The sequence below is a fragment of the Papaver somniferum genome, unplaced genomic scaffold (genome assembly GCF_003573695.1).
Source record: "Papaver somniferum cultivar HN1 unplaced genomic scaffold, ASM357369v1 unplaced-scaffold_65, whole genome shotgun sequence".
Classification (NCBI taxonomy): Eukaryota; Viridiplantae; Streptophyta; class Magnoliopsida; order Ranunculales; family Papaveraceae; genus Papaver; species Papaver somniferum.
In genome coordinates this window covers 4,765,982-4,773,700 of record NW_020649304.1, presented here as the reverse complement: position 1 = coordinate 4,773,700, position 7,719 = coordinate 4,765,982, and positions in this window count along the sequence as shown.

The window sequence follows — 7,719 nt, the reverse complement described above, 5'->3', positions numbered from 1 at the left end:
GATAAAGCTCTTCAATAACCCGCATGACCAAGTGTTCTAACATGCGGTAGCGACGTTGAAAATCTTGATCAAATATTCAGAGTATACAATTTTATTAAGAAAATAATCACGCATGCCCGACCGATTCTGTTCCAGGGTGACTACATGTCACTCGTCTATTGTCCTGGACAATCAGATCACTCCTAGCCTACATGCTCCGCTTTAAATTGTTGGCCAAAGTAGGCTAGTCGAGCTGCTTGATTTCTTAAGGGTTGAATCTTGGATGTCCAAGTCGGTCGCAGAATGATCACGACCACACAACTTGGCTGGTCGATTTAACAAGCTTGGATCCTACCATGCATGACCTAGCAAGCTCCAGGGTGACTACCTGCCGCCCTTCTACTATTTCAGCAAATCAGAATGCTCGCAGATTACATGCTCTGCTCTAAATCGTCAACCAAAGTAGGTTGGTCGAGCTTCTTAGAAGCGTCTTAATTAGGTTAACAACAGCCCGTAGCCGTCGCAATTTATCTTAGCCGTCCGACTTGGCCAGCTGATTTGGCCGGCTTAGATCCAATCTTAGAAGACCAATGATGTACCATGATGGCTACCTGTCATCCTCTTCTCAACAGGTTGATCATGCCATCCATGACCTGCGTGTGTAGTCACCAATGGCTGGTCAAAGTTGGTCGGTCACCCTTTCTCAGGATATTAAATCCGTGACTGATCCAAGCCATTCATTATAAACGATGCTTTGTTTTAACTGTTTATATAAACGATGCTTTGTTTTGAGATGCTTATATGAAACGATGTTTTACTTGCATCGAATATCATTTGAGCTGCCTGCATATAAGCGATGCTCTACATGCATCGAATATTTTTAAGTCATTTGTCTGTAAGCAATAACTTTCATGTATCGAATACTTAAATAATTATTTATTTAACCTAAAGCACCATGTGCTATTTTTCGAGTTCCACTCACGACAAGTCCTATTCTTATGACATGATGCTTGTCATCTATGACCACTATCTCCATGTAGCATAACTCACATGTGACTGGTCAAAACTCGTATACCCTACATGCACGATCAACACCAAATATTTAGTTATTAAACATTAACGACGTTTTATCCACCTCTCATAACTACATTTCAGTCAAGGAGAGGTGATAGAATAATCTCGTTTCACGTGGCACAACTTGTCGACCTAGTCACACAAGTTAGCACAGTCGAGCAAGTCGAATTCTTCTACAGCTTTTACTCGAGACATCAAACATGTCAGAAATGGAGGAAGTTCATCAGGGTATTGGTCTGGTGGTTTACAGAGTGCGGCGTGCAACACACCCATTATAAGAAAGTGTCTGGAAGAGCAAGCAGTTGACAAGTAGAGGATTAGTGGGTGCACAATCCGTCAAGTCTTCCCTTAACAATAGATACACGGTTTTCGCCATTTACTCATGATCTACATTTGTGACGACCGGGAAATTTATGCCTAGCGCGTCAGGGCGCGTAGGCCATAACTTCCCCGATGCGCCATGATGATGCTACTTGTCGGGCCTTAAAACTAGGCAAATGCACGCTCATTTGACCTTGCAAGCATGCTCGTGGACCATGACGCAGCTAAATTATCTTCCACTCCGTTCCAACTTACGCTTGTTCCGCAAAGGGTTTATTAAGAAAACAAAACTTTCTTAAAACGGTAAAAACGGCCTTTTGAGGCCCTAAACGATGGAATTTGGCTAAAATTCCAAGACCGTGATGCGTATCGCGTCTTGATCATTGTTTTTTTTCCAATCAATTTAGACCCGTCTTGAGCTGAATTACGACACTCGGGTTTTTAGCCTCCGGATAGGCTGTGGCTCGCTCATCTGCATCAACTTATCTTTCTCGTGCCAAGGGTGCATTTAACAGGCTCATGACGTACTTTCCTTAGGCTTATGCAAGCTCCGCTATCTTGCATATTGATGTAGCTTACTTTATAGGCCATGCCCAATTCACAATTGGTGCGTATGCCAACTCCGTGTAGATTGATAAGCGGTATGAGCATCCGGTGAATGGCATGCAACTAGCCTCATCAAGTTTAGCCCAAGGTAGTCAATATCGGTTGTATCGACCGATATTATAGGTTTTATCGTGTATTATAAAAAACCTTTACGGTATCTAACATATCGGCGATACAAGGAGTGAACGATAAAAACGTTCATATCGTCCGGTACAAACCGATATATTCGGTTCACCGATACACTGATAATATAGGTAAGGGTACTTTGGTAGAATAAATTATATTGATCTCAAAATATGTAAACAATACCCTTCGTCCTAATAATCTTCTTCTTATGTATCATTGAGAACTCAATCCATTCAGTACAAAAATTTCCAACCATTTCATTCTTTTAACGAGTTTCTTATCCTTGAAACAACTATGGTTCTTTATTGCTCATTCTCTTTCTTCTGAAGATTTATTTGTAGTGATCTACACTACAAATTAGCACAGAAGCAAGTCATAATCTCTAAGGATAGAGATAGATTGGGGAGAACAAAAGGTTTTAGAGAGGAAAGATAGTTTTTGATTATTATTTTTCACAAGAACATCAATCTGAAAACTGGGAATATAAACTACCCTAAGACAACAGAACGTGTGGCTCACACATGACTACTAAACATGATTAACAACAGCCCATTATGGGATAATTACCACTAACCAACTCAGATATCCCATAGTAATGGGTCAGCCCTTAACAACTCTGGAACTGTGCGAACAGGTTCATGACAAATCCTACTCCTTCAAATCATCCTTGTCCTCAAGGGTATGAAATGATCTTGACCGATGAAGAGCACAGCTGTTGAAGACTTGTATCCCATCTCCAATATAATAAGGAAAGGGAACTTTATAAACTTTAACGCCCAGGTCTCTGAGAAGCTGAAGTCATTCTTCTGAACAATAGGCATCAAGCTTAGTTGTAGTTCTTCAAAAATAGCCAATGTTCCACCTTTCAGCGTAGGAGGACCTTCTCTACAACCAGTTGAGGCGTAAACAAGCATCTTCATGTTAACTTCTTTGTAAATAACCTGCATGTTGAGTTGTAGGCAATTTCCCAATCCTTCCACGGAAATCTTCACCTGCCAATCTTTTCTTGGGGACACAATCATTTATGCCCTGTAGCTCAAACTTTTCACCTTCTCAATCGTCACTTGACTGTAGCCCCTCCTCAGTTTAGAGTCTGAGATGATGTTAACTCTAGATAAATTCATTTGTAAAATGGCGATGATAAAAACTAATATGGCAAGAATGTGATGAATTAGCACCTCTACTGTTAACTGTGCAACTGAAGATGGATCACTAGATAATAAGAATGGACAGTGCTGCCTAATTTCCTCGAAAAGTACTAGCATAATCTATTTACCTTCGAACTTGTGCATAATTATCCCAGTGTGGTATCCAAAAGATGAATCAAAGCTTGTGAATATACTGAACTCTTCTGTCATTCCTGCCCTATAATACCTAGTATCTCGTGGTGATCCCTCACCTGGAGAAGAATTTAAGAGTTGCTTGAGAGTTGAAAATACCTGGATATACAGTTGTAACACATAAGTTTTCCAACTATACGCTCCATGCCTCTGGTCAGTACATATACTTCCCACAAGTGAGACCAATTTCTCTACATACCCAACCCGGGCCTCTTCATACTTTTTTTCGTGATGCAAAACACTAGTAAAAGTCCTACAATATAAGGGAAGGACATACTGTGTTGCCAAAACTGAATCGCTCCAATTAAAGCTTCCTTCACCAATTCCACCTGCAAAAACCAATTCTTTCCTATGCTCCTTAGGTAAAAGTAATACTACAGATTGATGTTGCTGGAGATGAACAAGGGTAACACAAGATGAGCTATGAAATACCATGGCTCGAATTTCTCTCACTTCTGTAAACTTGTATATACTAACCTTGAAGATGTGGTATTCATCTGAACTAGAAGTTGAAATTGCACTAAGTGTCGAAAATTCCTATAAGCTACAGAATGCAACCTGCCACCCTTGACTGCTAAGGAATTCCCCATTACCAGCAACCAGCTTACTAGGTAATTCTCTTTTATAATTAGCCAAAACTAGAGAATAATCAAACTTTTTCCAACTTTCATCACCAACAACTTGCATAAGCATTTGCGTGAACAGTTCGTAGAATCTGATTACACCACTTAAACCCTTGAAAATAACCCCATCACTTTTTGTGGATGTATCTGTGACTCTCCCTCTTCCTTCATGAATTTCCACTCCTATGCAACCTCTCTTGAGCCAAAATTTTTCCAAACATCTTTAAGAAGGCTGAAACCAAACAAACCAAAAATCAAAGTTGCCTGTGTAGACTTTCGTCGACTGTTGTGGCCATCATACACTACAGGTCGACACAAAGGAATGGTCGAGAAGAAAATCTTCCTCAAGAGCTGACAATAACTCCCAAAAACTAACAGAGTCACCATAAGTGAATGATGATGGAGTCCAAGAAAACCATCTTCTGCAGTTAACACCTTCGGCTACTCTGGTAAGAGCAAATTACCATATGGTACCATTGATGCTCTAAATAGCATTACACAATGAAGGATACTTCTAGGCTGGCCTGTATAGAACCAATGGCAGAATGTAACTATAGTATTTAGCGATAGAAATCCAATGTTACCTCCGCAAATCCTCACAAGAATCTTCGATATATCACTTTGCTTGAGTTCATTAATACTAATCTTCATTGAATCTGCACCTCCTCTTAACCTCCATACAACACTATCATGCATGTTCTTCTCATACTCCTCAGGTAGAAACAGTATGGATAATTCATGTTCTGATAAGAGAATTAAGAGATTGAGTTCTAGAAATTTGAACTTACAGTCTCGTAGCATAGTATTGCTGACAGAGATTACTTGAAGTATCAAACGATTCAAAACAGTCCAGAAAATACTTCCTTGTTGTGGCCTTCTATAAAACAGCTTGCTAGCATCACGACAATCACCACTTTTAACAACCTCAGACATATTCCAGTGCTCAAGTAACAAGTCCAAAGAGTACCCAACTTCCAAATTTAGCTCATAAATAGATTTCCAGGTATCCATGAAAATCAACCTTTTAAGAGCGACTGAACTTAAAATAAGTGTACCAAAACTTAACCAAGGACTACTTGTATTGTGATAAGAATACCTACTGATAGCTTCACACAACTTCCCTCGATCGAATAGCGTTCTAACAAGAACCAGGCTACCATAGAAACATTTGCCACTTCTCAAACACATGTGAAATAACCCACAAACTCTCATGCTCGTGTTGTCCAGCAAATTGTGACTTGAGTTTGTGTAGATGGGGAAAAACGATTTGCTGGTTTTTAAGGAATTGAGGAGACGACCGTACGGAGGAGACTCCTCGAACCGAGAGAAATATTAAACCTCACACAGATGCACCACTGCAAAGGGGGTGCTTTAGATTCGAGAGATTAATCTGTAGTACTCCGGCCTAAATCAAGACAATGACCGTTCCAGAGTAAATTCGGTCACAAGAGAGGATGGGTTGATCTGTAGGAGGGAAGATGAGAAATGTGTGGAATCAATGGTAATCAAAGATTGTGGGTGTGTGAATTCTGAATATGATAAGCTCTGAGTGATTGAAATTGCTCAATTGAGAGTAGTTACTCAATTGATGGGTTGATGATCTCGTGTTGTCAGTTTGACGTGAGATTGATGATACTGATGATGCCGATTCAATCATGATTCAGAGACTTATTTATATTGCTGTAATTTTAGACACCATGATTCCATGAAGTGTGACAGTTGATGGAATCAAGGAGTGGGGAAGTGGAGATCCTGTTTGAAACCAGTTGCTCAACGTGTGGAGACTTGGTCGATTTTCCACCCACTACCTCGTGAATTCCTTCAACTGATTGCACGACTTGCTCACATTCCATCGTGTGTTTGAACATACGTGTCGTAGACCGCCAGGCCAACACCCTAAATGATATCCCCCAAGTGACACGATTGACGTCTCGTGGTTTGTTAGTCAATTGATGACTTCGTGGTTTGATGGGACGATGAGTCCATGTAGTTGTTGAGTTGAACATGATGTTCTGAAACTCATGAATTGAACATGTCATGAGACAGAAGTATAGTTATTACGATGAAGTGAGCAAGTATTGCTCATTCGATGGATCGTTGAATATTGATTGTTGAACCAATATTCCTTGGTTTGAGAAAATATTTATCATCTGAGCAAGTGTTGCTCATGTGATGAATTGTTGAATATTTGATCGTCTGAGCATGTGTTGCTCATCTGATGGCTTATTGGCAGTGTACCAAAAATATTAATTAGGACACTGGTGTAGAACCGAGCATAATTAATAAAATTTAATGACCATGAGGCCGTCGTAAAATTATTAAGGTTGGAATCTGGAATGATGATCCTTGGATTCAGAAACCCTAATTTGATCAATTGATGATCAATTCATGGTTCGTCAGAAGTTCAACCATGAGACGAAGGAGGGAGCGACTACATGGGACCGTGGATCAACCATGTAGTGTCCATATGATCACGTGAGCAAATACGAAGAACTTCAGAAGAGTTGACGATTTGTTGGTGGAAGAATGATTAAATGCTGGCTTAATCATTTATTCAAAAATGCTCGTCTGAGCCTTAGGCGAGAAAACCTAATTAATGATGACGAGGCGAGGGACCGACCATGGAGTCATGAAACCGTCCCTGGGTTGTCACGTGACCGCCTGACAATCACTTCATGAAAATCCAAAGTGTTTGGAAGAGTTTTGGACCTAATACGAGCAATTATGCAAATTAGGTCAAAACTGTGAAAATTGATGGGACTGGCTTTCGTGAGCCAAAGAGCCAATCCTTGTCAGTCAAGATAGCGTGCTCGTGTCCCCAAGGCGTCCTCGTCTCAGTCCTGGGAATTTGATATTTTCTGGCGTGCAATTGAGCATCCATTCGAGAAAATATGCCAAAATTAGGGTTTCGACGAAACTGAGGAAAACACCATGAGATGATGAAAAATAATTATAAAATAAGGAATGAGGAGGCGTGGGACCGCCATGGTCAAGGCATGGTTGGACGGTCGTGACCACGGTCCCGTGGTGCCTTTTCCTTAATTTTATAATCTTTTGATGATTTTATGAAAAAATCATGAATTTTGAGAAATTTGATGAATTTAGGGAGTTTCCATTCCATGGGACCAGTCGTGGATTCGACCATGGAATATGAGCAATTGTAATTAGGAATAATGAACTTTGTGGCTTTATACTAGCAGAGAAAGCTGTCTAGGAGCATTAATTATCCCGATACGAGCTTGTCGGTAAGTCATATCCTTTATATAGTCAGGGTAAACTCGTTGTTTGTTCCTGAAGACGTTATCGCTCTATACTAGCAGAGCAAGCTGTCTAGGAGCCGTCCATCTCGTGATACTATATATAAATAATCACTGAAAGTATTCAGTATTCATGAGATATGCCATTGTCCAGTCGTGAGACTACATATCTACATGTACTATGAGAGAAAGTACTCTCCGTTGAGAATTCGACGAGAGACCCGTGTCTCGATACTCACGTCTGATTTCTGAATCAGAGCTTCGTATAATTATGAGTTTACGATTTTAGCCTTTGTCGAAAATCCACCATCTACAGTTTGTAATTGTTGTAACAATACCTTCCCGAACTAGTCCGATTTGATTCAGAAAACTGATGTCTCTAGCCATCCCTTG